This window comes from Coturnix japonica, chromosome 3 (assembly GCF_001577835.2).
Source record: "Coturnix japonica isolate 7356 chromosome 3, Coturnix japonica 2.1, whole genome shotgun sequence".
Lineage (NCBI taxonomy): Eukaryota > Metazoa > Chordata > Aves > Galliformes > Phasianidae > Coturnix > Coturnix japonica.
This window is the reverse complement of record NC_029518.1, coordinates 18378520-18401473: the sequence shown is the minus strand read 5'-3', so window position 1 is coordinate 18401473 and position 22954 is coordinate 18378520. Positions and strand designations below refer to the sequence as shown.

At 38.2% G+C, this 22954-nt stretch overlaps 1 protein-coding gene across 4 annotated transcripts in view; it reads left to right on the top strand.

The window, feature by feature from the left end:
- The window catches only part of KCNK2 (potassium two pore domain channel subfamily K member 2), a 168003-nt gene that overhangs the window by 70230 nt on the left and 74819 nt on the right, over nt 1-22954 (top strand). The gene's annotated exons all lie outside the window — the stretch shown is intronic.

Here is a 22954-nt window from a genome sequence, read left to right as displayed (position 1 = left end):
CAAAGATGGTTAAGGGCCTGGAGCATTTCCCATCTGAGGAAAGACTGAGTAACCTGAGTGTGTTCAGCCTGAGGAAAAGAAGATGGGGGAGAGGGGGAATCTGATTAATATTTATAAATATCTAAAGATGATGTAGGAGGCAAATGAATGAGACCAGGCTCTTCTTGGTGGTGTGTAGCAATAGGACAAGGAGTAATGACCTAAAACTTGAACGTAGGAAGTACCATACAAACCGAGCACTGGAACAAGCTGACCAGAGAGGTTGTGGAGTCTCATTCTGTGGAGATATTTAAGACCCGTCTAGATTCCTATCTGTGCAGCCTATCATAGGATGCCAGCTTTAGCGGGGAGGTTGGACTTGTAATATCTTGAGGTCCCTTCCAAACCCTGCAATTGTGTGATTCTGTGATTTCTATTCTGCTTGATTCAGACAACAATCTTGCATAACATATTTCTGAATTAGGGATACGTTAGGGGATGTGATGTACAAATGTGTTTCATTTGCAAGTATGAAATGTTCTACTTCTACCTGTCTATCTGAAATCTTCACCAAATGTAAGAATCAACATGATCTCGAATAATATTTTAGGATTAGGAATAAATTTCTTGTCTTCGTAATTGAACATTTAATACCATCTAATGGAACATGATTATTTAAGGCAGTTCAGTTGTTTACATGGATAAGTGTTTCCTTTGGATCACTTTATATGGTTCTATGTTTCTGAAAGTGAGTGATATTTGTATTTATTGAAATGCCTAATTTTTCTGAAATTATGCCTTTCAAAATACTTAAGTTTGGTGTCTGTTTTTTTTTTTTTTTGTTTGTTTTGTTTTTTTGTTTTTTTAACGACTAAATTTCTTTGGATTAGTTAAATCCTTCATCATATATTCCTTTCACTGCTATAAGGTGTGCACACAGCACATAAATGCTGAGGTTGGAATTACTGATTATAGTGATTTCTCTCTTAGATGTTCTTTCATTTTCTGCTCTCTCCAAGTATCAGTGCTAACATTCTTTTCACCAAGATTATCTTAACATTACTTACTGACTAATGTTAAAGGCTTCAGATAACCAGTTAATCATTATCCCTATACCTGAAGACTGAGCAGTTTTGAATTTTTAGGAAGCTAACAACTTGGGTAAATTATACTGAATTGTTAGGGCAGCCATAGAACCCAAGTGTAGCTGTTCCATAGCCTGCAGCACCGCTATGGACTGCTCATGATAAATGAAGAATACTTTTGCAGAGTCAGAAGGAGGCCTCAGACAGGCAGAATTTAATTACCTAGCTAGAATTTGAAAAAGACTGCAGGATCACCTGGGAAATAAGGTGTTGCTTCCTGTTAGTTTGCTGCCAAATGGAAAACATTCTTAGATTTACTATGCTGGATAACCTATAGTGCAGTCATGATTTTAAATGCCAGAACACTAAAGAGAAAAAAGTACAGTGTCAATAATTTTCATGCTAGTAAAGAAGCACAATGAAGCAACACAGTGGTACTATATCTGCATTTTATTTAATGGGTGACAATAACTTCAGAGCAGATGTGTGATATCTATTGGGTGAAACTGAACTGAATTTATATTTAAAAACAAAAAGTACTTTTCAAAATAAAGTGAAGGAAGTAGATCCTCCCTCCGCTCTTAAATAGGAGTTTCACACATGGACTTGGATTGGTAGGACACAGTCCTTTCCTGTATGGTTGGCATTAAATCTGAAGGGTATATCAGAGTACATCTCTGAGGAGAGTTGGTGCACCATGTAAAAGGAAAGTGGAGGTAAATACTAACTACAGACTGTAGCACAAAAAGCCTTTGCTATGAAAAATAACACATAATGCTTATGAGCCAACATCAGACGTGGTTTCAACGTTGTGTCTAACAGATATTTTATTCCATAACATTTCAGTGTTATTGTTGTTATTGCAGTGTTTTCAAGACATGAGTTGCAAAAAATGAGGAAGGTGAGGATAAGAGCAGAAATAAAGAAAAATCAGAAACAGCCTGATTTCACAACACCTCAACTTCTTTTTCTGACAATACAGGAGAAATTGAGATGAAATTTTGGCTGAGAATAGAAAAAAAAGTATTTCTGGTATTTGTAATAGCTATCATGTTTGAAAGGTAAGGAAAAGAAGTAGAAGGCTGTTGTGGAATTGGCAGTAATTGACCAGCTGTTCACTAGTATTTCTGCACTGCCTGTATCACGCTGCTGCCAGACTGATGATGGTTTATTCCTGTGATCTCCATTCCATTATTCCATTGGTCTTCAAACTTTATAATTTTATACAGCTCAGGAGGCACATTAATATATATATACAGGTGTAAGGACTTAGTTTATAGAACTATTTAAACATATTTATCTTTAGTGTATGCACGTGTATGGTATGGTATTCTTGTATTCATCAGAATTCTACTGTGATCAACATTTTAAATTTGGAAATATACCATGTACAGACCATGGGAGAGCTGAAAATTGGGCAAGATAATTAAATAGGATTTGAAGACATTTGAGTGGAAAAAAAAAGATGGATTTTATTTCCTACTAACTGTAAGATATGAGGCCTAAAAAACTTCTAAGCAGTACTGACAAAGCCTGTTTGAGAAGTAGAGGCATCACATTGAGATTAAATAGTTTATTAATGCTCTCCTTTTATTTTAGTATGACTGATTATTACAGATAAGATACATAGTAGTTTAATTTCCTCATATGAATAACCCCTTCCCATTTTTATTACTATGCAATCAAAGAGAGGATTTGCTTCCTCCATCTACTTCTGGAAGAGGAGGACATTGCTCAATGCTGGCAGGCCAATTCTTACAGACTATAATACAGAGATCTTCAGTATAATGTGGTGATCCACAATATGACAAGAAGAAAAATACTTATTTGGCATCCTTCCACTGTTTTATTTATTACATCTGTATTTTTCAGTAGTGGGAAGAAACAAATATGTGATTTAAAGTAGTCAAGGCCATTTTTTAGCAATTTTATGTTTTGACACAATTATTACTACATGGAACATTAGAGCAAATACATAAAATTGTGTGTGCATCATTTTTGACTTACTCAAAGTGAGCACACCTTTCTTACAGAGGTCGGAGAAGTCTGGGAGAGAGATGTTCTTGTGTCTTTGCCAGTAAAGATAAAAAGCAGGTTTAAAAGATGTAGTGTACTATAATCAAGGATTCTGCAGTAGGCTAGCCCAAGTTTGATTTCTTTTATTTTTTTCCACCTTGCCCCTCTTCTTTCATGTTCCCAGGAGTTTGGGTAAGGATCCAGAAATTTCTTTACTAACAGTTCAGTTCTGCCTTTTTTAAGTAAATAAAATATGTTACACTGTAGCGATGTGTAGAGTAGGTCAAAATACATCTTGGTGAGAGCTGCTCTGCCCCTTTGCACGGCACTTAATTTCTCTTGCTCCACAGTCTGTGTGTAAAATGATTATGAAGACAATATACCCTTGTATTTGCTTTTTGCCTCCTTTATCTAACTGGACTGAATAGTTCCTGCTCTAGGTATTGTTTCTTGTGTACTTCAGTATATAAAACAAAAGGGTGGGGAGAGGCTCTGGGAAGGTACTACCCTTTCCCAACTGTGTTCTCTTCAGTCTCAGGCATGATCAGTACATTCTCAGCTATATGAAAAGTTTGGTTGATAGCTTGTAGGGTCAGGAAGTTTAGCTGACCAAGATCTCTGTCAGGGTGGTAGAAGAGACAATGCAGAAGTCATATTTCAGGAGGCTGGGGTTTTGATTTCAGTTTTCCTGATACTAGACTGCAGTTTTTTGGAGGTGCCTTTCTACTCCCATACCGTCTTGTAAGACAGAGGATGGCTGGGATTTGAGCTTTCTGCAACAAACTTTTTATCTTGCCCTTACTGAGTTGGGTCAAACTGACTTCAGCACATCTCTGCAGCTTTCTATTCCCCTGTTCTTCAAAGAGCTAAAGTCCTTTCTGTGCTTTGACTAAAGCAACTGCATTCACTTCATTAGAAGTAAAAGACAGACAAATGCGACATAGTTATAGATGAGTACTTTAATCCTTCTGCTGAAATGCAGGTAATTCGCAAAGAAAAATCTTTTTATTTATTTTACTGCTCCTCTCTGAAACAGTAATATCAGCCCACAGAAAGGTCAGCTGTCTTTGATTCTTGAAATAAATCAATTGCACTGCAAGGATATTTAATTAATTAATTAATCAATATTTAATTTTAATTTTAAAAAGTCTGTTCTATGTTATGAAACAGTGAGAAGGATTTTAAAAATTGCTATTTGAAATGTCTTCCACATTCTGCAAGTCTGCACTCTCAGATCTATGGGACATGCTGTTCTTAAGTGTAAAAATGAAATTCCTTTGATTATCCATAATGTTTTAAGGAGAAATCTTTTTTAACTACTGCAAAGTAACACTCTGAGGCAGTGTTCTAGGCTTAACCTTGGAGCCACATCTTTGATTATGGCTTATGGAATGGATTTGCAAGCAAAGAACAAAGACAAAAAGTCAGCTTAGAAATGTGTTGTTTGTGTGGAGTTTTGTACAAGTGTGAACATGGGGCTGGTAGCACTTGGTAGAGGTTGCTTGTACTCTGCAAAAAAAAAACAAAAAAAAAAAGGTTTATTTCAAAAAAACTGATGATTGTAAGCAATTTACTTGATATGTTTGTAGATCCATAATGACACTTTTTCTGTGAGCAACAACAGCAAAACCCCGTGCCTGGATGTGTTCAAAGTTAATTATCATAAAGAATGGTAGGTAGATTTCATTACTTCAGGATATTTCTTCTTGGGATTAATAGCCAAAAGAACTGTGATTCTTAATTAAATGTATGGCAGTGAAGTTTTAGCCTTCAAAAACTCCAGCTTTGAATTTTGGGCCAAATTAAAGTCTACTTAACATCATCTGGAGGATCTTCAAAGAGACTAATGATATCCCATATTAGTCAGCTATGTTAGATGAAAAACACCTGTTCCTGGTTACATAACCGAAGCTATTGCTTTGTCTTGATTTTTGAGTCTGCACATAATTATTTAATCCTCTTCCCTTTCCCAGACTTGAAAGTCCAAAATGTATCCTAATATCTCAGGTTGGATATTAGGTATATTTTCTCTCAGAAAGAGTGGTAAGGCATTGGAACTAGGAGATGGTGAAGTCACCGTACCTGGAGGTGTTCAAAAAATGTGTAGATGTGGCACTGAGAGACATGGTTAGTGGGCATGGTGGGGATGGGTTGATAGTTGGACGTGATGATCTTAGTGGTCTGTTCCAACCTCGATGACTTTGTGATTTTAATAACTCTAATATAGATCTGAATTTGTCTTTTTTGTCCAAGTATCTTGGACTCTTGGCAAGTTAGAATAGTTATTTAAAAGCTTCATTGTGAAATCAAGTGATTCAAAATATATAATTAGGAAACTATTTTGTTTACTTAAAGATCAGGATTTAAAATTATAATATAAACGCTTTTTACCAATGATGTGGAGTGGTAAAAGAAACCCAAAGAAGCATAACATCTTTTTCATGAAACTGATTAGTAGTTTGAGAAGTCATTTCTGTACAACAACACAGTGGGCACAGATAAGCCAGCTGGAAAGCAACTTAAAAACAAGTATCAGGAAGATTTGAGATTATAAGTATACTGGTATTCATACATAAAATCAGTAATATTCTCTCTCTCTCTCTCTCTCTCTCTCTCTCTCTCTCTCTCTCACTTTATAATATATATAATCGATATATATATATATCGATTGACAAATAGAAGAAGCCTTCTCAACCCTATATTCTAAGCCAAAATATGTTGCTTATTTTTGTATTTGACTTGGACTAAGCTTCACTTCAAAGGGGAAAACAATACCTTCATGTCATACGTTCCTTCCGGTACTTAAAGAGGGGTTAAATAAAAGATTAAGGAAAAAAGACTCTCACTACTATTGCTGCTATTCCCTCAAACAGCTCTTCCAATTTTTCTGCCTACCATTTGCTTTATATTTGTTTACAAAACAATTTGGTGTATTGTGTGCACCACTAGTCTTATGAAAATGTTGTCACTGTGCTCTGTTTTCTCAGACTTCTAACTTTATCTTCAAAGTACTTTTACGAGGCTGCTGCAGGACCCTTCCAAAACCTCACCGTGCCCGTTTTCTGGTTGATGAGAATAGCTTCTGAGATGTTATCTCACTGAACTAGATGTGAGAGAGTTGCAGAGGCTGTGCCTGAGATTGGGATGCTGACTTTAGTCATATGGAAGGCCTGAGCTCAGATCATATCTCTACCTAGCTGCATGTGGCCTTAAGGTTGTGCAGCCTCTGTAGCTCCAAGAGTGATCCTTCACCCTTGTTTTGGTGTCCTCTTGCAGTGTGAGTTAATGAGGCTGTTGGCTGTACATACTGAACCACACCCATGTCAGAAGGGATCTTTAGCCCCATCATTCTTGTTGCATGGAGAAAGCAGAGACTTGGACACCTAATTATACTTTGGAATAAGATGACAGGACTTAACTGTTTGCAGTACCAGTTGTGTTTGAGCTGCTGTTCTCCAATCTCTTCCTGTAGAAAGGGAAGCAGATCAGCAGAGCTCTGTTGGCATAGTTCAGCCCTATTGTAGTTGGTATTTTGGAATATGAACTATGTTTTGCCATCTGTCTTCTTAGTCATAGTCATCTCTCTTCATACTGTCAGAAAACACAAGAGGAAGGACATGAGGGATACTGTGATACTCCACAGCTTCTCTTGTTCACTGGATGTGCAGCTTGGAGTTGAGTACTTTCTGGGAGTGGCAATTACTACTTAATGTGATCCCAAAGGCACTATTCTGCATTCCTATGACTTCCTGAGAAATGGTCAGCTACAAAAAAGGTCATTGAACAAAGTAGTAATTAACAGTATTTTTTTTTCTTTAATCCAGGACAGAATTTTTGCTTTTGCTAAAATGTATATTAAAAGAGGAAAAAAGTCAAACTCCATTGAAAACAATAGTGAAATTTGGTGAAACCAATGTTTTGCTGCAGATGCTTCACTAGGTAGATTTTCGCCATTATGTTTGGGTGCTGCACGTGGACTGTATAGTGAGTGTTTGGGTAGTCTTTTCATTGGCTGCCTGGAGTTGCTGTGAGTCTTGCTTCACTCGGCATAAATGCAAGCTAATGTTAAAGAATTCAAATAAACTGACATATATAACCTATGCTTTTTTACCAAGAGTAGGAAAAGAATAATTTGAAAACCTCAGAACAAGGAATTGTTACAAATGATATACTGCTGTTCATCCCTAAAAGAATATATGTTAATATTGCCTGAGAAAAAGCTGTCCTTTAATGATAAAAGGAAAAAAATACTATTTTAGCATCAAGTGAAACTGTCAGAAAGAAAAAGCTGTATGCTACTAACCTTGCAAAACACTCATTCCACTAATCCTGTGTGTAAGGAGTCTTGTATGTTTATATTTAAGAATATAGTTGTGTGTGTGTTTTGCTTATGGGTCGCTATTGTATGGTAGAATGAAGGCACACAGATCAGGAATGAAATTCAGTGTAAAAGTTTTCTGTAAAACGAGTTAAGGATACTACTACTTCCATAGACATCTGAGCACTTACATAAAAAAGATCTTCACAGCAAAAACATGCTTAACACGAGTGCAAAGCCACAGAATAAGTTGATATAAATGGTTAAATTGAAAACTTGTGGATAAAAAGTATGAAATGTCACTCGACGGAGATATGGCAGGAAAGAAAAAGGTACCTGTACTCCAGAGGCACGTTTTTAATCAGGCTTTGCAGAAGTGTTTGGAATTTCCAGTAAACCATAACCAACACTGTTTTTCCATTGTCAAAATCCTTTTTAAAATTGTAGATGCAGAAACTCAAGGTTTTTAAAGCTGTGGGGAAGCAAGACTGAAACATGACAATGATGGTGAAGTTGTGGATATCTCCATCTGTGTGACTGCTGTGTGGCAGCCTGTATGACAGATCTCTAGACATAAAATCACCAGCTCTTAAGCAGAATGTCGGTGCTGGCACAGGCTGACAGTCTTCAGAGTTAAAAGTAGGGAGAAGTCTCCTGTCACCTCTACTGAATTCCCAACCATCCTTTTGAAATCATCCAACTAGGTAGGGGTTTGTCTGGGAACCAACTATTTTTTTGTACCAGAACCTGTACTGTTTTCTCCCAGGTGTATCCACCAATCCACTGGGCACTCTATGTTTGTCATTATAAACTAATGTGTAGGTGTGCATCAGAGCTGTTTCCATAATCTATGGAAAAGTTGATGGGAAAGGAACTCATAAATGTAGTTTACATTTACTGCAGTTTATTCTGCAATGCATTTTGCCTTAGCCAGCCATGGCTTGTGTACATGGATGTAGTTATACTCTGTACTATAGCTATGACTGTCTTAAATGCATTGCTTTAGAGTTAGCATCCAGTAATAGGGACACAGAACACTTGCAGAAGGTGAATATCTGAGTATCTTCATCTAGGTTGTGGCAGACAGGACTATGTGTGTGTGTGTGTGTGTTATATTTATAAAACTCACTTCTGGCATGGAAAACACTATGTTACACCTCAAAATACCTGTGCATGTGTGTATATATATATATATATGCATACACACACACACATATATGCCAGAAGTGAGTTTTTCGAGGAAAAATAAGGCTCTTTGCTCACATGAAAACACTGATCTAACTGAAACTTCTCATGGCAATCTGCATTTCTTCTCCACAATGGCCTCAGCAGTGCAAGTAGGCTACTACTTGCTAACGTTAGGCTAGCCAAAGATCAGGCAGATTAACAATGGCTCTCAAGTCTTGCATGTTCCCAGAAAGACTTTTAACCTACTGTCTGTATGGGTCTCCAGGATGCATGTAAACCTTTTACTTTGTTCTTCATCCCACCCCCCCCAAGAAAAAAACAAAACAACAACCAAACAAAAAAGCATCAACAAAACTACATGAAAGAGGACATTGTTATGGATGGGATTCTCTAGCTTCTGGCTACCTGTGTTGTCGGTACACAAGCTACCTTCTTGATCTCGCTTCAGCAGTTTCCTTTCAGCTTAGGTTATCCTCAGCACCAAGGAAGTCATAGCAGTCTGACATCCATGAGATGACACAGAAAAGATTTTTGCTTACCCAAATTAAGAATAGTTCTGAACAGCAAAGAAAATGAATATGAAAAAATCTTGAAATAAACCCCAACATTTAGATAACCAAATAACCCACAATCAAACCACACCACTCTTCTTTCCCTTCTCTTCTTTCCTAACTCTTTCCACAAACACTTATTTTGTTCCTGCTGATGGCAATTCTGTCCCAGAAGTGGTTGTCCTCCTTTTCACTATCACATTTTTTCTATTTTACATAGGAAAGGTTTCTTCAACAATATCCAAACACATATTATAGCATATTATAAACAGAAGTATATTGTATGTGAAAATAACCTTGATAACCTATTCAAAAAAGAGAAAGAAATTTTGAGATTATGTTAGAAAGGGGAGTAACATGAAATGGAGAAGGAAGGAAAAAGATGTTCCTGATGCTTCTGGAATCTGTCCTCAGATTTTTTTACTTGGCACTTTGACAGCTCACAATTTAATTTAATTTAATTTTTTTTCAGTCATCTTAATATTTAATCACAGTTTTTAATTATGGTACTAACTTGAGGCTACTTCTTAACTCAGCAATAACTTCATCTTCTATTAATAACTGGCATACATCCTTGGTTTTGACACTTACTTGCTGTAAGTGTTTTGACTTTGGTGGAATGCACGATCCTGAATGCTGCTATTGCCTCTTAAATCTCAGCCTCTCAAGTTATCAGTGCAGTGTTTCACTCTGCTGATGATAAGTTGGCATAAAGATGTTCACTTTTCGCTATGGTTCTTAGTATTACTGTTGCTAATAAAACAGGAAATCAGAGAAAAAATTCTTAAAATCTTACTCTAGGACACATTCTTATTCCATAAAATGTTTCTTCTCTTTAGGCTGGAGATGGGATACCCCAATGCCTTTGGACTGCAAGAACATTGCATCTCAGTTTGCACGATAGTGAGGGTTTGGGATGAAAACCTTGGGGTTTTTGGTCTGTACACAAAATTGACTCAAATTCTAGGGTTACAACACTCATTTTGATAGTGGGATCCATTGGTTTGTGGCATGAGCCAATGAGCACAATTTCTGCTAGGATGCAGAGGCCATCCAGCCCAAATCCACGAGGGAATAGTAAATGTTCTGGAAGCTGTCTGGTTCATATGGCTCTGTGAGAACTGGAGAATGTGGCTTATGGGATCAGAGGGGTTGACTGTCTCTCCTGACATTCTGGACCAATCTCAGGCAGTGCATCAGATAAATGATTTTTTATAAACTGACCAGAATGTTTTACAGTGTTAGGTTTTTATTGTCAGCCTCTTCATTGAGAGATTGTTCCAGAAGCTGGTGATTTGCATGCTTTCTGTGATTTCCAGCCTAAATTTATTCTCAGAATACTTTTGTTTTTATGCCAGCATGATCCATTAGCTCAACAAGGTCTTTTTAATGTGTCTTCACAAAGTAATCAGATCTCTTCTCAGTTTTCATTTTGCAAGAATGAGTGAGCTGAGCTTTTCTAGTTTCCTCAGACATGATCAATCCAGAAGTCTTTTCTGCTTGACTTTAGCTTAATTTTTATGGAACATTTGTGGCTTTTTTCCCACCGATGTTTCACTGGGATCCATGGGTTGGCATGTAGCACTCCGATAGCACTTGCTGGCCAAACTTGGCCTCACATGTATTTGTGATATCAGAAAAAAATAATCAAGAAGATGATAGATTTAAAAGGACTTCTAATAAACTGCCTTGAATAGGTTAGAACAGTGTTCTTAAAGTGGATAGTGCTGTTTGAAGTTAGGTCTGAAAGAACCAGAACAACAAATATGTTGGATTTCTTGCAGAAAGGGATAGCTCCCCTTTCACTTTAAGAGACCTGGTGCTCATAAGAATCTCCATCCTATGGCCACAAAGCCTGTTTTAGACTCAGACTGAAGGCAAAGAAGTTAAGGATAATTTGACCTTGAATATATGAGTGGCAGTGTAACATTCCCTTGAACAAGAACAGCTCAACAGCGAGAGAAAGGCAAGGGGCAATCTCCTTCCCTCACATGCTTCAGTATTACGTATGCTTGTTACAGATTTGTTTGTTAGTTAGAAAGACTCATCATAGTTACAAGATCCAACTTGAGCATTTTCAGTAATAACTGCCTCAGAGCACACTGATATCTGAAGACGGGATAGATAAAGAAACAAGCATCCAATGTCAGAAATGTAGGAATAAAAGCAAGAAGTGAAGAACCTGGAATGGCAGCTAAGCACTACCACTGCACCTGGAATCCTCCAGAAATGCATTAGGTGGAGGCATTAAAGGAGAATTTTATCTCTTCAGAAAGGAAAAGTTTCTTAAAAGAAAGATTGGCAAAACAAGCTACTCTTTTTTTCCGCATTAATCTTGGACCAGAGTCAGTGGATATTCTTTAATAGCCTACAATTAAAGATGTAATTACTAGTTTTTGCTAAAAAACAAAAAAAACAAAGAGTCACACTCTTTGAAAAGGAGTGAAATTGAGATTTATGTTCATCGTACATGAAATACATAAAAGAGAAGATTATATTTTTTAACAACTCTTGCTTTTTCTAGCATTTATAAGATCCCTATTTTGCAATCAGATTGCAACAGTATTTGGAGAGTAGAACTGGAAGAGAAACACCAAGTAGGAGTCTGGCTTGAGTTTAGATGAAGCGGTGTTACTTGGCTAGGCTGCGGAGCATGCTTGGATGAGAGTGCAAGCTTTAGAGAGAAAAGAGGTGATGTCACAGTTGATTGGGCTGACAAACTAGTCTTACAAAAAAAGTGGACTGACAAAGTGAAAAAACTTCAACAGTTCAGTTGTCACATAGAGTGTATTTGCGGTAAGAAATCTGAAAGTTTACAGCTGAAGCAAAAAATAAATAAATAAATAAAATTGGGGGGGAGGGGGAGTGAAACAATATCTGTGCTTTCATAGAGCTCCTATTTTGTAGAGAAAGAAAGCTATCTGTGGAAAGTCATGCCTAAAAGGAAATTAAGTGTAAGTATTTTGCAGTGTAGAAGATTGTACTGTGGAAATTGCTCAGATAGAGCTCTCTTAAATGAGTGGAATAACACCTGGAAGATGAGTGGGACTCCTTAGAAATTGGATATTGATACATGGGTTGCTATTAAATCTTAAGTCGATTTGAATACAAAGCAAAAAGCCCAGATTGTGCAGTGGTGAATTCGGTTCCATAATAGTTTTGTAGAAACTAAACATAATTGGAAAGCAGTATCTTGAAAACATGGAATTTTACTTATTGTTGATGGAGACAGAGGCAATACAACTTCTCACAGAGAAAATATATAAGCTAGAAGGCTAAGAGCACTTAGAGGCAGAAAGAAAAGCATAGTTTAAAAATAGACAACTAAATGAAGATACAGACAGCAAATTAAAAAAACATTATAAGAAAGCAAATTTTCCAAAGAAACAAGAAAGTAAAAACAAACATCATTACTGCTATAAGAGAATACTAAGGAAAATGTAGAAAAAAGTTCAGTAGTAGTTAAAAATATGTGCATGATTTTCATGGTTTAATAATTTTGTAATTTTGCTATCGGTATTCCACATCATAACATCATATAAAGCATGAAGAGTTTTACTGAATGTGCAACTTACAGAAGAAGACTACATATCCCAGAGAACATCACGGTCAGAGATAAGACACGGGACCTGGACACTATATTATCTCACTTCCAGGCTGGCCATAGGATATTTTCTATTCACTATATCAATTATATCTATGGAAATATTAGAGAAAGTCCTTTAAAAAGGAGGAAAATGACCTGTTTCTTTCAGCGCACACTGACAACTGAGTATAAAAAGGTTGCTGAACTGCAACCTGCTAAAAATTTATTTTCCATAGGAAATAGGATGTGTCAAGTCACTATTTTCTCATTCTCCCTGATAAAAGTGGACATAACAGCACTTGTCAACCTCAAATTCCTGGTAAGGGGCAAAGGAAGAAGTCAGTTTGAATAGTTGCCATGCTCTCCATTGTGAATTGATGAGTGACTGTTGTTTGGCTTGGTTCGTACAGTAATTTTTAATAACAATAATTGAGTTTCTATGATAGTTCCAATTTACCCAAAACCAAACTGTGCATGCTTCTTTTCAGGTACACTTTTTTTTTAGTGTTTGCCTTTTGAGCTTTCATGTAGTTGGCATTTTCAACAGAGTGGTTCTCTGTTGAATACCCTGGGAAAGTTCTCAAGCAGGTAGCCTACTACTTGTCATGATATGCAGGAGACCTTCCTGTTCCCACACCTCTATGACCCAGTTCCCTTACAGGGAGGCTTAAGCCTGAGTGTGAGCTGTGGCATGTTGCCGCCAGGTGCTGTTCTTAGTGATCTGTGGAGCAGGACCCTGAAGCATGCCAAGGCTTGCATGTGAAATAAATACAGACATGGCCACGGATAATGTGAGAACGGAACACTTCTTAAGTTTTTAGGCTTCCTTTGAAGTTGATGGGAATTTTCCAGAATACGGTATGTGTTAAATGAAATAAAAATATTCATCTGTGGCCTGTTAGGACATGGATGCCAGTAGGAAATGCTTTACTGCCAAAATCATAAGCAGCTAAAAATTTGGGGATTAAGGGTACCCCACCCAATTCACTGCTGGTTAAAGTGGTCGAAGGTAGGTGGAAGCTGTGAGCCCAGATCTCCTTGCCTGTCTTCTGTATAAGTTCTTCAGGTACTGGATTGGTTGCCATGAGGTGGTGTCTTCCAGCTTTTGGTTCTCTACCATTTCTCACTCCCTCTTCTTTTTTACTTGTCAGGTACTTTAAAAAGAAAATACCAAAAATCACTTCTAGAATCTGATATGCAAACCGATCCTCCCTTGAAAGATTTAAGTCATAAAGTGTGACAGTGTTTGGTCAATTTCTGGTTCAGCTGCCTTTGCCAAGCAGCTACCTCCTAGAGTTCCTCTCTTTGGTGACTGACTTTACCCCTATATTAAATAGAGAACTCAAGCTTTAACTTTGGGCTGCATCTGCTATGTTTGAAAGACAAATAAAGCTTGGTGCATCAGCATAAAGCAATGGTGGCTTTTAAATCACTGTTTTGGCTGAGCTGAAAGAGCCAAGATGAAGTCACAAGAGGGAACAACCACAACTTTGCTGATTTTATTTACATTACTGTAGTCTAATTCAGTGGGATCACCCCAATATACAGGAATTGAGGAAGCAGGAATCTGGATTGGGGTGAAGCACTGAGTCACATACACTTGCACTATTGCAAGCTGCTGGACCACATAATTCCTTCCACAAACTGGTGAGGCTCCAAGCCCCTGGCTTGGCACCATACGTTTTGTAGCAGTAAGTGAATATGAGGCTAAGGAACATAAAGCCCTGTATTTCTGCAACATCTTGTATAACAGTACATCTGTATTAAGGGAAGAGTTTTGACCTGTGCTGCAAGTCAGAAATTCATAATTGGATTCCAGTGGGGTGTTCAGCTGCATGATAGCTCTGATCTTCATTGTACTGTAGGACTGTGTAAACAGGGCCAGTATTTATTTCATTATTATGAACAAATTACAATGCAGTAATATTTTAATATTATAATAAAAATTAGAGCCTGTTGCTAGTGGCTAAATGTAGCACTTGTAGAAAATCTGGAAGTATATTAGTATATTTAGTCTGCAAGAAATACACTGAAGGAGGAGTTGCTGCTGGTTCATCAGTAATTGTCATATATGGCTTGAATGTTACTAACTTCAAGAGAAACAAGTTGTGTTTTTCCATATAAAGTCTTCTTTTAAACAATCACCACAGCAGCTATTTTGTGTATGTTCTTCCTCAAGTGGTCATTTGAGTGACTGGAAGTTCAGCGGTTACTGACAGATAGCTTTCTTGTCTAAAACCAGGGGAATGTGTCAACCTTTGTACACAGCAGGCATTCAAGTAGTAATGAAAGTGATTGATGATGAAATGATTTTTTTGGGTACTCTTCTGTCATCAGCAAGCTATTGGGATCAAAAGAACACTGGTATATAAATTAATCTTTCTTGAGTTATTCTAAACAGTCATCTGATGGGATGTTTCTTTGTTCTCGTGGTTGAAATTGATTAATTCTGTTAATTAACCTGTTTGATTCAGCAGGAATTTTCTGCATGTTGCAGCATCCTTGCAGGTTTGTCTTCATGTGTAACAGGCAAAATCTGTAAAGAAGTCAAAGTGAGATGGTGGTGGTGTGGTGTTTACTGACTAAGGCTGATGATGACTGGCAGTGATAAATATCTGTAGAAGTGCTCAGATGTATTTTGTTTCTGCACTTAGATTTTTCATTGAAACTGTCACTTTGTAAAATGCATGAACAGTCCTTGGAGCAGGAACTTGTCCTCCTCTGCCAGTTGAATACAGAATCACTAAGCCAGGAGTGTTGTTTCTCTCATTTGCTCCTTTCCCCACCTCACATATCTTGAATTGTGCAGGAAGAATTGAGATTGCTTGAGAGTTGTTCAATGCCTGCTAGATTACAGCCCTGTCATGCATCTAAGAAGATGCCTCAGATCTCTTACCATCTTTCTATTGCTCTGTTGACTACTGAATAGTTTCTGATTAACAGAGATGGTAGAGTCTAATTTCCATGTGGACTCTGACTTTTTCTGGTAACCAGACTGGATCTTACAAGCTAGAGGAGAAACATGGGGTGCTCAGGATTGTAAGAACAGGCTGAAGCATTCGCCATGTAGGAAGAGAATAGGTACTTAAGGTTTGCAGACATCCTGGATTATTTTTTTTTCTTATCTGTTGCTGGTGTTTAGTTAAAAATAAAATTAATTTGTTATACTAAATTCTTAAGACTGAAAATAAAAATCGAATAAAAATTGGTATAATCTGTATGCTAATATTGCTGTTAGTGGCAGAGGGCCATGAGAAACTAAAAACACGTTGTAGTTAAATCTCATTTTAGTTAGGGATGAAGGTGTGTTCTCTTTTTCATGTAGCAGTAGGCACTTGAACCAAAATAATTTCCAAAATAATCCCTGCAGTACTTTGCTACTGGGATCCAGTCCCCTTGCATCCTGCCATGGGTTAGTGTTTGCTCTACAAAGATGCCTTTGGAGTGCCCTCCTGCCCTCATAGAGTCAGTCAGAAGCCAGCAGCTAACTGGCTCTCAAGAAAACTTTTATTCAGTAAGAAGATGAACCTTAATGATGAGCTCAGTACTTGGCCTGGGGGTAAGCAGGTCATTTACCTGTTTGAAGTAAAACTCATTCTGCCGATTGCAAAGGAGCTTAAACTTCCTAAGCATCCATATAAGAATATTAGCATTTATAACACTGAAGTGTAGACCTTATTTTGCACTGGCATGCAGGTGAGAACAACAAAAAGCTCAGTCATATTTCCAGGGGACTAGGCACAATCAGAGGGCAGCATGCATGAGACCAGCAATGTTTCAGGAATTGGTGAGTATTAAGCACACCCTGGTGGAACTGGGCAAGTCCTGGTGACAGGATCACTCCAGGAAGGAGAAAGATCATAGAATCACAGAATGGCCTGGGTTGAAAAGGACCACAATGATCATCTGGTTTCAACCCCCCTGCTCTGTTCGGGGTCACCAACCACCAGATCAGGCTGTCCAGAGCCACATCTGGCCTCGCCTTGAATGCCTCCAGGGTTGCGGCATCCACAACCTCCCTGGGCAACCTCTATTCAGAAACAATAATTCACTTCCTTCCCTCCATGTTCTGAAAGAGCTCTCCTCTCTAGTCATTGCACTACTGCATTAATACTAGCAGAAGCTTTCCTTTATTTATGCTTTAAAAGAAAATGGCAACTGTCACTACATTTTACATAAGGTTTGTTCTGCTAGCCTTCCAGGAAAGCCTTCCAAACAAACTCCCCTGAGGAGATAAGTAAAGAAGGCCTATTTTCTGGGTCAATTGGGCGTAAGAAAGACATTAGTGCTAAGCAGCTAGGTGGGAAGTGCATTTGTGTCCAGAAGTAGAAGTGGTGAAAACTGATCTACACAGATGTTAAAAAAGATGGGGGTTTTGAGGATCACAATTTTGCATATAGGTGCCTCTACCCAAGTCAAATGTCACATCTGTGTCCTGCATAATCGCATAGGAAAAGCAAAAATAGCTGTCATAGAGATAACTCAGAACAAGAGATGACACAGACATGCCAGGTACTGTATTTGAGCTAGCTTGCCATGCTGAGTGCCTTGCTTTAGAGGTTCTACCTTCAGGAGCTGACTATTTTGGGCTCGTGCTGCACAACCCAAGTGCGTGTGGCATTTTCCTCAGTATACCCACATGGATGCTTGTGGATATATTCATATCCCTTTACATCTGTTATACCTGTGTGTAGATTTGCCAGCAGGATGTAGGACCTACTCCCTTCAACCTTGTAAATTAGAAATAGGGGATGTTTCCCCCAGAGGTCTACATTATTAGTCACACTACTGTGACTGTAGCAGACTCTCCAAGATTTTATGGCCAATTTTTTGTGAGTATGAAAAACCATCACATCTTCCCTCTAAAATAAAGAAGGAAATTGCCAATAAGTCCCAAAGAATATAGTGCAAATCTTCAGCCTGAGGCTTCCTCACTCACTATTTATGTTGTGTTTCTTCTCATATTCTTACAGGATGAAGCCTTAAGTAAATTTTTTGAGCAGTAGCCACCTTAATATCGGAAGTTATTCTGAGAGAAAACAAAGCTAGGAAAGCAGTAATTTCAGGAGTTGACTTCTCTGTTGTTTTTCTATTAACTTCTCTTGGCCTGTTTCTTAAGTTGGTATATTCTCCTTTTTTTAACAAAAATGCAAAAATACATGACAAAGCTCATTTATTTATTCATTTATTTATTTATTTATTTATTTATTTATTTACTGTAGGTCACTTATGCTATACCTGTGGCTAATATAAATAATCTAGAAAAAAAAGTCTGATATAAATAATTTTGTAAAATCTCACTTAAGTTATAGGGCAAGCAGTCTTTTTGAGTAAGTGATGATAAAAATATTAAAGCACTGAGGACCTTAGAAATAGAAAATCCTTTATGTCCAGGCAGCTGAACTCTCGCAGAAATTTTATAATTTCTGACACCAATTTGTAATTTTCCCTCTAAACCACTAAAATAGAAAGCTGAAACTTTACAAAGCAGTGGAACTATGGATGCTTGACATAGATGACATAATGAAACTGGAAACCTTCTTTCTAGAAAAAAATAAAGAGTGGTTTACAAGTACTTTAAGAACTAAAAGGACGAGTCTGAACCTGTAGCCTGCTCTCCTGACAGCACTGGCCATGGCTGCCATCCCAGGATTCAAACACCAAGCCCACGATGTCGAGGTCTATACATAAAATGGTCAAGTGTGGACATAGTGAACAATGTCAGCACAAAGTATGTCTGAATGACAGCTGCTCATTTTTCTTGCTGAACACTGGACTTTTGATCCAGACACTTGTCTGCGTTGTTCTGATAGCACCTTTACTACAGTAGGAAGATTTGGCCACTAGTAGGTCAGGCGATTTTTGGAGATAAAGCTAAGAAGTTGTTTGGTGAATGCCAGACTCTAATTCTCAGCATCTCTATATGATATGAAATAAATAACTTTTCCACCTCTTTTTAGGAGCTTAAATGTGAATCTAGGAGTTATTTTTTGCACAGAGTTTTCAGAGCTGGAACTCTGGGCTTCTTTGAATTAAATAACCTTCTCTAGCAATTGCCATATTTTGACATTAGCATCAGTGCACAGCTTAGTTTCACAGTGTCATTTGTGAGCTTTGTGCCTGGCATGGGGGGAGGAAAAAATGACAAAATAATTGAGAAGAGATAAAATAAGACGTCTATCCTTAGAACAAGTAATGAAATTTAAAAAAATATATTAAAAAAATGACTAGCAAATGCCTGCCTTTCTATAAAAAAATCTGTACTATCTTTTCCAGATGCATCTCTGTGCAGCTAAGAGACTTCCAGAAAACTAAGCCTCCTGTGCACATTTGAAAATAATTAATATATTTCATTGATTTTTTTTTTCTTATGATTACTGCCATGTAAAATAAGCCTGTTGCTTTTTAACATGTAGACGATACTTAAAGTTATCCTTTTTCGTCTGCTCATTTGTATTCTTTACTCCTTCTAGCAAGTTCTTTCATTATCCCTGCATGGTATTTATTTGGTACTACCTGGGCTATTTTCTCCTCTCGTCTCTGATTTGTTTTATTTCTTCTAAAAGTTATTTGTGGATTACTGTGCACAAAGAGCACTAACACCGTTTTAGGTGACTTCCAATGTCCTCTGACTGTATTTTATTTTATTTATAGATTCTTATGTAAAAAACCTATGTAAATGTTTTCAGAATGCCTTAAAATGTTAATGAGCTACTTTGCAAATATAACATCAAATTCACAAAGTATTGTTTAAAAGCAAGTGCCTGCTTACTTAAGAAATCCCAACTTTAGAGTTAGGGCGAGCTTTGGCCATTCTCTTGTCAAGTCTCACATGTGTGGTCTTATATGCGTTTTGCTTTCTTTCAAAGTATTCCATGTCTTTTTTTTTCCTCTACAGAGGCAATGCAGAGATTAGGTTTCCATGTCATAAGTCATCCAGCTGTGTCATGAAAATCTAAAAGGGCAGTTGCATGATTTCTGCTAATGGTTGTGGACAGCCAAATACTAGTTCTAGAGATTCCCATTGTCAGTCTCCTATTTTAAAGAGACCACAACTAGCAAAAATGAAAAATAAATGGCAGAACAGCAATTTTGTAGAACATCTGGATGATTACAAAAAAACCACATATTTGTAATCAACCCAAAGCAACATTGAAATCCCTCAAGGAAATTACTAATTCTAAGTAGTAGTAAGTTTATCCTGTGCATAAATAAACCTTAATAAAGGTGACATATGGCAACTCACATTTATCATTGATGAGAATGGCATTGAAAAGTTAATTATAATTGTTGCCTCTGAAGCTGTCCAAGCATAACAGATTTGTGAAAGCAAATACAAAAAAACAGTGGCAGGACATGTGACAAATAAATCCCATTAGATCTGGTAACATGATGCAGGCAGGGAGGAAACCCACTGGGAGATTTTCAAGCCAGTGAAGAAAAATACACATTCGCAATATTAATTACAGCAGTGAGTACTTTATGGATTCTAAAACAACTTCCCACTTGCCACACATGGATAAATAGATAAGAATTACTAGCGCTGGAAAGAATTAGAGCCTAATTAAAACTGACAACTGAGCTGTATGATAATAGATGGGCACATGTAAACATTTTTTCTATGAATTGATGAGGTGAGCAATGATGACTTTTCCACTGAACAAATAATTCATAACACTGTAAAACACATACTCAAGGTAGGTAGAACTCACTAATAAATATTCAAGTTGCAGTACATAATGTTTAACTCATTTAAAAATGGAAATTAAAAGTGGTCACGTATTTTTAAATGTTGCAGACTGATGGATGCAGTGGTAATGTAAGTAGTCTTTAATCAGTTTTGCAATAGCCATGCTGAAGGTTCTTTCTTTTATGTAAGCGTGCGTTTGAGCAGGGAGAGCAGCTAGTAGGAAAGAAGGTATTGAGAGGCCCAGAGAGAGCGCAAGTGTGGAAAAGTAAGGAGCTTGATGTTACACATGCAATTGGAGCATGCACAGCACCTGCAGCCCCTGGGTCCCCACTCTCTTGTCTACTCAAAGGACAGTGGGCTGCATGCCATTGACAAAGCCTTTGACACAGTATTCTGGAGAAGCTGGCAGTCCATGGCTTGGACAGGTATTCTCTCTGATGGATAGGGAACTGGCTTGAGGGCCAGGCCTTGAGCGTGGTGGTGAATGGAGTTGAATCCAGCTGGTGACCAGTCATGAGTGGTGTTACCCAGGGGGTGATACTGCAATTTGTCCTGTTCAGTATCTTTACTGATGACTTGGACAAAGGGACTGAGTGCACCCTCATTAAGTTTGCAGATGACACCAAGTTAGGAGGAAGCCTTCGTCTGTTTGGAGGTCAGAAGGCCCTACAGAGGGATCTGGACAGGTTGGATTTCTGGGGCGAGGCCAATACAATGAAATTCAATAAGACCAAGTGCCAGTTCCTGCACTTTGGCCACAACAACCCCAGGCAACACTTGGAGCAGAGTGGCTGAAAGACTGTGTGGAAGAAATGGAGCTGGAGGTGTTGGTCGATGTTCAGCTGAATGGGAGCCAGCAGTGTGCCCAGGTGGTCAAGAAAGCCAGTGACATCCTGAATTGCATCAGAAATAGTGTTGCCAGTAGGAACAGGGAAGTGATCATCCCTCTGTACTCAGCACTGGTGAGGCTGCAGCGTGATTACTACGTTCAGTTTTGGGCCTCTCACTACAAGAAAGACATTGAGACCTTGGAACATGTCCAGAGAAGGGCAACAAAGCTGTGAGTGGACTGGACCACAGGTCTATGAGGAGCAGCTGAAGGAACTGGAATTGTGCAGTCTAGGGAAGAGGAGGCTTAAGGGAGACCTTATTGCGCTCTACCTGAAAGGAGGCTGTGGTGAGATGGGAGCTGGCCTCTTTTCCTGTGTAACTAGAGATAGGACAAGAGGGAATGGCCTCAAGTTACATCAGGGGAGATTCAGGTTGGACATTAGGAAAAAATTATTCTCCAAAAGAGTGGTTAGGCACTGGAACAAGCTGCCCAGGAAGGTGATGGAACGACCATCCCTGGAGGTGTTCAAGAAACATTCAGATGTTGTATTTTGGTAGGTGGACAGTTGGGCTGGATGATCTTGGAGGTCTTTTCCAACCTTAATGATTCTGTGATTATCTCCCTGTTCAGTGTAAATTCCCATGGCAGGATGTAGCTAATGGCTTAATTGCAGAATACAGTAACATGGCATGGCCCTAATGTCATAATTATCCATAAAGAACTGTCAGAGATCTTTTAGTGTCTCTGAAGAAGTCAAGAGATGAGTTACTTTAAGTTCTGCTGAATAAGTAAAAGGAGTCTGAAAATGAACTCAGTAAATATTTCTGCTGGGCTCTCTTGTAGTAAAATAGCACAAGTGAAAGTTTTCCCTCAGTCTGGGTCTGTGGCTTGACCTGTTCTGAGAAGAAACAGAGGTTTCTGTTCTCCTAGCATGAGGAATTGCCCTTTCCTTTCTAGGACAAGATGGTGTGCCCACAGCAAGACCCAAAACCCTTATTAAGGCCTGAAGCCCCTAGTGATGTGTTGCACAATCAGTGGCTCTCACTGCGGCAACACAAATATGTGCACATCTGAAGAGCAGCAATTGCCTGCTGAGATCAGTGAAGTACTTGCATGCCTGAGCACATACAGCAAAGCTACATGCAGGTATTTTCCAGACTGGTGTAGTCCACCTTCTCTGCAGCAGTTGTGGGAAGAACAGAGTCTAAATTACCACCTGTGTGCCCAAATATACTGAGGCCCTCTCTGAGCCTTCTCCATGCTTCCCTCCAGGGTACAGCAGTTAGGGAGACCTGTGTTTCTGCAAAGAAACCCAGAGGTGGCCTTATGTTGCAAGTAAGCATGAGGAAAATACCTTCACTGTGAGCTGTGCCAAAAGTTGCGTTTCTTAGGGATACAGAAGTCCTTGGCAATTAAATAAAGACTAGAAGCTGGGATGCCTCCTCTTGTGCAGCTGATTGGAGGAGAGCAAAATTTGGTGAACCCAGCAGCTGGGTTCTGGAGGAACCTCATGCTTTGGCACAAAGTGCTTTTCCTGACCTTGAAGGGAGAGGATGGCTTCTGAGCTGAAAAGAACAGAAAATAACAACAGATAAGGAAATTTTTTACAGTCTTTTTAAAAATTATTTTTATTTTATTATTATTATTATTATAACTTTCTAGGGAGATATGCTTTTGGAATAACTATTTCCTTACATGTGTGCTCTTGT